This window comes from Nicotiana sylvestris, chromosome 10, assembly GCF_000393655.2.
Source record: "Nicotiana sylvestris chromosome 10, ASM39365v2, whole genome shotgun sequence".
NCBI lineage: Eukaryota > Viridiplantae > Streptophyta > Magnoliopsida > Solanales > Solanaceae > Nicotiana > Nicotiana sylvestris.
In genome coordinates this window covers 6642744-6652842 of record NC_091066.1, presented here as the reverse complement: position 1 = coordinate 6652842, position 10099 = coordinate 6642744, and positions in this window count along the sequence as shown.

The window sequence follows — 10099 nt, the reverse complement described above, 5'->3', positions numbered from 1 at the left end:
CTCAAGGCGGGGGTACCTTGTTTCGGCATCAATTAAGGTTTTGCTGATATAATAAATTAGAGACTGCGTACCTTTGTTATCGCGGACCAAAACTGCACTTACCGCGACTTCGAGGACTGCTAGGTACACCAGGAGGCATTCACCTGGATCTGCCTTAACGAGTAATGGCGACGAGGACAGGTACGCTTTCAGTTTTCTTAAGGCGTCAACGCATTTTGAATTCCACTGTAGTTTGTGGTCCTTCCTTAATACATTGAAAAATTTATGGTACTTGTCTGATGATCGTGAGATGAATCTCGACAGGGCGGCTATTCGTCCTGTCAATTTTTGTACCTGCTTTTTCCTGGTTAATGTCTCTGGTATTCCTTTGATGGCCTTGATCTGATATGGGTTGACCTCAATGCCTCTTTGAGACACCAAAAAGACGAGGAACTTACCTGAGGTTACGCCGAATGAGCATTTATCGGGATTCAGTTTCATTCCATATTGCCTCAATATTCCGAAGGCTTCCTATAGATGATCAATGTGATCTTTCTTCCTTTTTGACTTTACTAGCATATCATCGATGTAGACCTCAATAGTCTTTCCAAGTTGTTCTTTGAACATTTTGGTGACTAACCTTTGGTATGTTGCTCCCACGTTCTTGAGTCCGAACGACATGACTCTGTAGCAGTACTTTCCCCCGTGAGTGATAAAAGTGGTATTTTCTTGGTATTCTTCTGCCATTAGAATTTGGTTGTAACCAAAATAGGCATCTAAGAAGCTTAATAATTCATGCCCCGTCGTTGCATTGATAAGTTGGTCGATGTGTGGTAACGGAAAGGAATCTTTTGGGCATGTTTTGTTTAGGTTGGTGAAGTCGACACACATCCGCCACTTCCGATTTTTATTTTTCACCATGATCACATTGGCAACCCACTAAGGATACTCTGATTCTCCGACGGAACCATTATCGAGCAGCTTATCAACTTCTTCGCTGACTATGTCGTCGATTGCGGCGTTGAACTTTCTCCTCATTTGCCGCACAGGCGGGTAAAGGGGGTCGACATTCAGCCTATGTAGAAATGTCCCTTGGGATTCCTCGCATATCTGAATGGGAAAGGCAAATAAATCGGCGTTATTAGTTAAGAATTCATGAAACTTACCTGGTTTTGAGAGGTTGTGCCCGATATAAGCTTTTTCGTGCTATCGTTGTTGTCCAATTAAACGGGATCGAGGTCCTCTACGGTTGCCTTGCAGGCTTCTACGACATCTGGGTCTTTGATGGCCTTTATTTGTATGTCGGGTTTGGTTCCCAATATGGCTGATTGTTGTGCTTCCGCACTTTCTCCCTTTAGTTGCTGGGTGTGTGTGCAATCATGGGCGATTCGGTAGCATTCTTGGGCGGTGCGTTGCTCACCCTGGATGCTGAATATTCCCCATGGAGTAGGATATTTTAATTACTTGATAGAAACTTGATGGGACGGCCCGCATGACGTGTATCCATGGGCACCCTATGATAGCGTTGTAGGTTGTTTCCTGGTTCATGACGTGAAACGTCGTTTCTAGAGTGACTCCTCCGGCTAGAACGGGCAGCACTATCTCTCCAAAGGTTCTTCCCATTGTATTATTAAAACTCGTTAGTGTTATGCAGCGCGGTATTATTTTATCCTCGAGTCTCATCTGTATGAGGACTCGTGAGTGAATAATACACGCGCCGCTTCCGTCATCCACCATTATTCTTTTTACATCGGTATCCGTAACACATAAAGTTATAACCAAAGCATCATAGTGAGGGAAAGACAAACTATTGGTATCTGATTTATCAAAGATGATACTATCTTCGAGGTCATCGTATCATTTGTGAGCGACTGTTCGCTTGAGTTTGTGTGTAGTGGTGAATTTTACATAGTTGATTACCGTATCATCGCCGCCGCCGATGATCATTTGTATGGTACGAGCGGGTCAAGGTGGTAATGGGGGTCCTTGAGGTTGGTCGCGCCTACAAGCAAAGTTAATACGTCCTCGATCTCTCAACAGTTCTTTCAGGTGTCCCTGGTTTAGCATTCTTACTACTTCCTGTCGCATGCTTATGCAGTCTTCGGTCTTATGCCCTCTTTCCTAATGGAATTCCCACAGAACATTCGATCTCCGGGAGCTCGGATCAAATTTCATCTTTTGCCGCCACTGCACCTTTGTGCCGAGATTTTGGAAGGAAAAACACAAAAGTTATGAGCAGATAACATTGGAGGCATACTCTTTCGTTTCGGTGTGGTGCGGTATGTCGAGGAGTGGCATCTGCATGTCGGGGAGGATGTGGGATGGATGTTCGGATGTAGGGCTGATGCCTTTCTCGACTGAAATGGGTTAGTTGATCCCTTCGGCCATCGTTGCGGCGATCTCTCCTTGTTTCGGTTTGGACTGATGTTAGCCATTGGATCGAACCATTTAGGTCATCCTCATCTGCCCTTACTTCGGCACAATAGGCATTATGGATCTCTTCCCAAGTGGTGGGAGGGTATTCCATGAGCCTACTTAGCAGTTTTTTGGTTGCTTTCGACCCATTTCTATTTAACCCATTTTGGAAGTCCGCTACCGCCATCCCCTCTGATACATTCGGTAGGCTCATTCTTACCCTGTTGAATCTGTCTAGGAAGTCCCTGAGTCCTTCGCCCGTCGTCTGCCTAATGACGAAGATGTCGTTTACCCTAGTTTCTGCCTTTTTCGCTACTGCGTGAGCGGTGACTAATTTGTCTTCCATTTCTTCGAACGTTGATATTGATCGTGCCGGTAGTTAGGAATACCATATCAGTACTCCCCCTGTCAGGGTTTCGCCGAACTTTTTCAGCAGCACCGATGACACCTGTTCTTTCGATAGATCGTTGTCTTCTATGGCTGTGACATAGTGGATTATGTGATCTTCCGGGTCCGTAGTACCATCATATATTTTCAAGTATGGTGGCATTTTGAAGGTTTTTTGGATATAGTGGGGGGTTTCCCCTTCACTGTATGGTTGCTCGACGAATCGGTCGACATCTCATTTTGGTAGCAACTTCGGACCGCCCAGTATTTTATCGACCCTTTCTTGATGCTCCTTCATCTGATCACGGAGCGGTTTGTTCTCATTTTCTATTTCTTCCATTTTCTTTAAGATGGCTGCAAGTGCATCGTTACCTGCATCAACGACAATATGAGTGTTGCCTGTGCGTGAAGTTTCTAGCTCACCGGCGACAGTTGCGGTGTGTATTGTGTCTTCGATATCCTTTTGAACGGGTTTGTCGAGTATGTTGCTCAGAGTGTTTGTCAGCCACTCTTCTAACAGCCTTTTCACAGCCGGTGGTGTTTCTCCTGTTGCGGATGTTAAGGCTCCCCTCTCGCGGGAGGCAGTCACGCTTTCGTGCGGGGGGGGTTTGAGGTATCTCCCTCAGGTGTAGCGCTTGGTGTCGCGTTTTCAATATCTTCCCTACTGGCTTCGTTGATGGAATCTAGAAGGTTGTTTGTGACACCTGCAATTGCTTTTAATCTTGCGTCCCCCTTTTCTGCCATTGTCGATTTTTGCAAGGCTAAGAAGAGGTGATTATCCCTTTCAAGGATCTAGATGAAACTAAAATCTTAGCTAAAGAAATCCCCACAGACGACGCCAAATTGTTTGACCAAAAGTTATCGAAACCTTTTTGATTAAATCAATTAGAGAAGATGAAGAGGTAAATCTCAGCTAAGTATAATGGACTCTAGATTGAAAGATACAAGGAATGAGCACAATGAATAATGTTTATTAATATTGCGAAATCGAATGATTAAACATCGATCTGATAACTTTGAATGTAGGAAGATATCGTAATGAATATTCTTGTTTAGAAGTCAAGTGCCCAAAGAAAAATATCCCCCTTTACAGAGCCTTCTCCTTCTATTTATAAGGGACAATTCCCTCTTGAACCCTAAAAGATATAACAAAAAAGAATATTCGAAAGTATATTCTGAAGGCCTCGTGTTGCACCTACGTTATTGTCAATGTCGTACATTCTCTAACCGCTGCCAATCATCGCCTTCCTCAACGACCAAAGGACGTTGTATCGTAAGGGTCCCTTCCCTTGCTTTACTCGTCAGTGGTCGTGGTCGTCCAAATTTGGACCCATACAATTAGCATATGGTATTCACCCTAGTATCATTTTGCTAAGCAAGCCTACGCCAACTCAGTTTTACACAAAATTGATTAAAAGGAAAAAGAATAATTAAGTTTTTGTTTCGATTGAATTTAGCTATCTTGCAATGAAATTTAAGCAAATAAAGTTTCTTTTTTATTTTATAAAAAATGTTAAAACTGTATTAGTGAAAAATAGGCTCACCACATGGACCTATTTTATGGTGACAGGTGTCGACGAAATTATTACGACAAAGATGTACAGAAGATGAGTGAGACACCGTCGGGGAGAATTTTTGAAGAAAAATAAATGTATCATTTTGTGTTCAGTTCCGTGATTATTGTTCCACATTAGGCATGTAGTATATGTAATTCTAAGATTGTTTATATTAAAATAAAAAATTTAATCAAGCCGGATAAATTAATTAATTCACATTATATTCTAAGATTATAATCTCTTATCCCTGTAACAAAACGACCGCAAGAGTTAAGGTATCATAGTGTTTCAACCTAAATTTTTAGGAGTAGGTTGTATAATATTAGGTGTGAATTGTGATTAAGGATGTCAAATACACAAACTAAGATATATTTGGACGGATTAAAAAACAAATTGAAAATTTAATCCGGTCAAAATAGGGAATGTGTTATAAAATAAAGACTGTAAAGTAAAGATAAGTATATAGAGAAACTGATATATTATTCGAATTCAAACTGATGTACATAATGAACTGAAATCTCTTCTATTTATAGAAGAAAGGAAGCTGATGTGTAAGCTGCTACGCAAGCTGTTGTGTAAGCTGTTACTACAAGCTGCTGTGTAAGCTGCTACTACAAGCTGATGTGTAAGCTGCTACTACAAGCTGCTGTGTAAGCTGCTACTATACCAGATATGGATAATCTTCTACTGAGAGTAATGTTTATTCATAACGGAGTACTGAATGGATAAGCTTATTATACCCGGTATGGATAATCTTCTACCTAGGGTAATGTTTATCCATAACCGGGTACCGAAGTGATAAGCTTCTTCAGGAAGCTTATTTCCAATAGAGTACTAAATAGATAAACATATTTACGGTGTAGTCCCATATGGATAAGCTTCTTCAGGAAGATAATTTACAACGGAGTACTAAATGAACATCCATAATATAATATATTTATAACACTCCCCCTTGGATGTTCATTAAAAGATAATGTGTCTCATTAAAACCTTACTAGGAAAAACTACGTGGGAAAAAAATCCTAGTGAAGGAAAAAGAGTACACATTAGTAATACGCATTGCTAGGTGCCTCATTAAAAACCTTATAAGGAAAACCTCATGGGAGAAAACCTTAGTAAGGGAAAAAGAGTGCATCGCGTATTTTACTCCCCCTGATGAAAACCTTGTTTCAAATATTTGAGTCTCTGCATTCCAATCTTGTATACCATCTTCTCAAAAGTTGAAGTTGGCAAAGATTTAGTGAATAAATCTGTTGGATTATCACTTGAACGGATTTGTTGCACATCAATGTCACCACTTTTCTGAAGATCGTGTGTGTAGAATAATTCTGGTGAAATGTTCTTCGTTCTATCTCCTTTTATAAATCCTCCCTTTAATAGTGCTATGCATGAAACATTGTCTCCGTATAATATTGTGGGTCTTTTATCACATTCCAACCCACATGTTTCTCGAATGAATCACTGATCTCAATCATATGCACTCCCTGCTTGCCGGTTTGAAATCGAGCTTTATGGGTATCGGATAAATAACCTGCATCTGCATTACCAATACGATCTGCACCACTTTTGTTAGCATTAGCAAGATAAATAAGTGCACCATCTACACCGAGATAGAGTATTTCAGGACCAAGGAGCTCCTCATCCTCTTCTAGAGGTTGGAACGGATCCTTATTCACTTCAAGTGATTGAATATTCATTGGTGTACTTAATGGGTACACTTTGTCCATGTAAAAGTATTTTTAAGACCCTCTTGGAGCTCTTCCGGAGTTCCAATAAGATTTATGTCACCAACATAAACAGCAAGTGTAACAAATTTTGATGACATTTTCTTTATAAAAATACATGGACAAATAACATAATTTATGTAACTTTCTTTCAGCAAATATTTACTGAGGCGATTATACCACACGCGCACAGATTGCTTTAAACCGTACAAAGATCTTTATAATTTGATCGAGTACATTTCTCAAGACTTTGAATTATATGCTTCGGGCATTTTCAATCCTTCAAGGATCTTCATATAGATTTAGCCAAATAAGTCATATAGGTTAAGACTTGTATCTAAATGGTATGACATCTTCAAGTGTCTGGACTGCTAGTCCGATCCTCACAATCTTTTACAATATTGTGCACTATATTGTATTAAATATATCGTCGACGATCATTTTGTGTCAGTTCCGAAGCGACATAACTTGTGGAGATCTCATCACTTTCTTTATTTTCAGGTACCTGAACTTTTTCGGGAGTTTCATGAAATGTTATGTCGTGGGCTCTTCTAGAGCTTATTTCCTCCTCATTTTGATCATTAGCTCCTACTATTTTTCAAGGATTGTTACCTTTGGAACCGATTGGTCTACCACGCTTCATGCGTACAGTAAACTCTATCCTTCAGGGACTTTAATTTTAATAGGAGCATTTGCAGCTGAAATATGATATTTAATTTTGGATCAGCAAATGCTTCTGGCATTCGACTTGAATTATCTTCTAAGTGAGGATCATGATAATTCGATTCATATAGCATATTTTTCAACTGTTTATTCCATCCCCCAAATGTTAGAAAAACTAACATATATCCCCAATCATCTTTGGGAAACATATCTTTGTGTATTATGGTAGAGAAATTAATCATATACCACACAACAAAAGATAGTAAAAATATTTGGTTTCTGATCCTAAACCAATTGTGAAGGGAGGACTTATCATATATTGTTGATCTGATGCATACAAGTGCTGTTATATGCAATTTAGAAAATCTTAGACCAACACATGAAGCTTTGTTCTCATAAGCAATGGTTTAGCCATTAATAGGAGGTATTCAATGCTAAACCAGCTTGGATATAAACCAGCATTATCAAGATGAACTGTCTTGATTTCATAATCTGAAAATTATGCTCTTAATCGAGAAAAGCAATTCCAAATGCCAAACTGCAGGTTGACAATAATTACACATGTAACCATCTCATATATGCACCTATAAGTGGTTCACATGATAGGTGAACGGGCCCATATTCACCTTTTATATATTTCAGAATCAGGGGTCTTAGTCCCAACTTTAGCTGGTATAATCAATTCATTATGAGAACAAGCAACACATGAGAATTCCTGAAGAATCTTCTAGTTCTTTAGTATATGCTTATCTGAATTCTCAAATAGCTCATTTAAGAATGGCAAATGAAAACTTCAAGTTTATCATGTCATGTGCTATCTCTTAATAAACTTCTGGTTTACTATGGCGTAAACTTTTGCATTAGTAAACTTCTGATTTACTATGACTGCTTTTGCATTAGTAAACTTCTGGTTTACTCTGATACATGATATAGTACAAAATTGAAGAATAAGGCGGGTAACTTCACACATACATATTATTTTACCCCCTATGATTGTGGAAACATGAAGATTTTTAATCTTCCAATCATTTGTAGTCTCAATATGATAGTCATTTGTATTAGTAAACCTCAGGTTTACTACAACATATGTTTTGACCATAATCATATAATATGAATGACATATTTGTATATAAACTCTTCGAGAGCCTTCATTTATTATCCACAATTTAATATTTATCAGACATTACTGGTGTCATATGTCTTCTAGACAAACAGTTAGCTCTTCAGGAGTTGTTGATATATTTTGTACTATCAAATATTGCTCAGACACTTCTGGTATCATGAGAGAAATTCTTAATAAAATGAACATTATAAAGACATTATAAATTTATAAATGTAAGAAATTAAAATTTTCAGTATTTTTACCACCAACTTTGTGACAAATATCTCCTTCAGGGAGAAACGCCATTAACATCTGAATATTTTATATCAAAGCGGCAACCACATAATCATTACATCCTTCAGGGAAAGATACATGAGTTGTTATTTCCTTCGGGGAACTCGATAACTAACCATAAAATATTAATGTGGTTGTAGTACAAAGCATTCTACAAGAATGCTTTTTGCCTTAGAATGATATTTAATAAAATTATTCAAGATATTTTACGCACAACGGGTACGTGCGGTAATGATCTTTATGCCACAAAAACAAAATTTATATCCTTTGTTATTCTACCTCTTCAGGAGGTGAGTTGTGGTATTTCTTCATTCACTCCAGGGAATGAAAATGTGCTTCAAAAATAACTTTGAATAGCTTATTATTTTGTTTAAGCACAGAAAGACACAGTTTCATAATATTTTCCTGCTTCAGGAGAAAATTTCAATTGTGTTACTTCTTCAGGAGCAAATTTAAAATACGAAATATTGAGTATATATTTCTTCAATCATATTACCTCTTCTGGAGGTGAATTGTAATATATTCACATCAAAAACGTGTTCCTATTTACGCCCTTTATTAATATTGTCACATTTACTTCAGGAATGGGCTAATATTTATCAAAAGTTCTCATCCTTCAGGGAACGGAACATAATTATTTGAATGTGCATTAATCACACCAAATCATGTGATGTCTTAGAAGCTCTTTTACGATAATGCTATTTCAGGAGCAAATCGATGCATGCATGTACTATAGAGAATATTTCTCTAGTTTATCTTCAATTGTAACCACAGAAAGCCTAAATTATCACTTCTAGTGGTCATAGGCAGATACCACTTTTGTTGGTTAACAAAAATGTAGGTACAACGAGATATGCGAAACATAACCACTTCTGATGGTTGTATATTTCTTGCAAACTCTGCTGGAGTATAAGTGGATCTAATAATGTCATCCACTTTATAGTTTCCTATGAAATATTTCTCTTCCGGAGTAAAATTAAAATCTTAATTCGAAAACGAGTAAGTGAAAAACGAAACATAAAGATATACAAATTATAGTGTTTTAAAATTCATAAAATGCTCCAGAATCTCGTCCAATGATTATGGCTCACTTACTAGGTTCCTAAGTACCTTTTTATTTTATTTTAATGGCAGTAGCACACATAGCAAGTAAAACGCATAACTTATCTTTGATGGTGTCTGCTAGACCCATCATACCAAGATGAATTTCAGCATGAAGCACCCAAGACACATAGCTTTTGCCCGATATATCCAATATTACAAATTCACGTTTAGAAAGATTTGGCATTATTTACAAAAAGAAAGTTCGTACCTTTGATACTTTCAAAGTATTTGCTCGAGATGGCAGAGTCTCGTGCTGATAACGTGTTATAAAATAAAGACTGTAAAGTAAAGACAAGTATAGAGAGAAACTGATATATTATTCGAATTCAAACTGATGTACATAATGAACTGAAATCTCTTCTATTTATAGAAGAAAGGAAGCTGTTGTGTAAGCTGCTACGCAAGCTGCTGTGTAAGTTGCTACGACAAACTGTTGTGTAAGCTGCTATTATAAGCTGTTGTGTAAGCTGCTGTGTAAGCTGCTACTACAAGCTGATGTGTAAGCTGCTACTGCAAACTGCTGTGTAAGCTGCTACTATACCAGATATGGATAATCTTCTACTGAGAGCAATGTTTATCCATAACGGAGTACTGAATGGATAAGCTTATTATACCCGGTATGGATAATCTTCTACCTAGGGTAATGTTTATCCATAACCGGGTACCGAAGTGATAAGCTTCTTCAGGAAGCTTATTTCCAATAGAGTACTAAATAGATAAACATATTTACGGTGGAGTCTCATATGGATAAGCTTCTTCAGGAAGATAATTTACAACGGAATACTAAATGAACATCCATAATATAATATATTTATAACAAAATGTGATCAGTCCGGTAGATTTTTATTTTTTTTAAAAAATCATTATTTTTGACT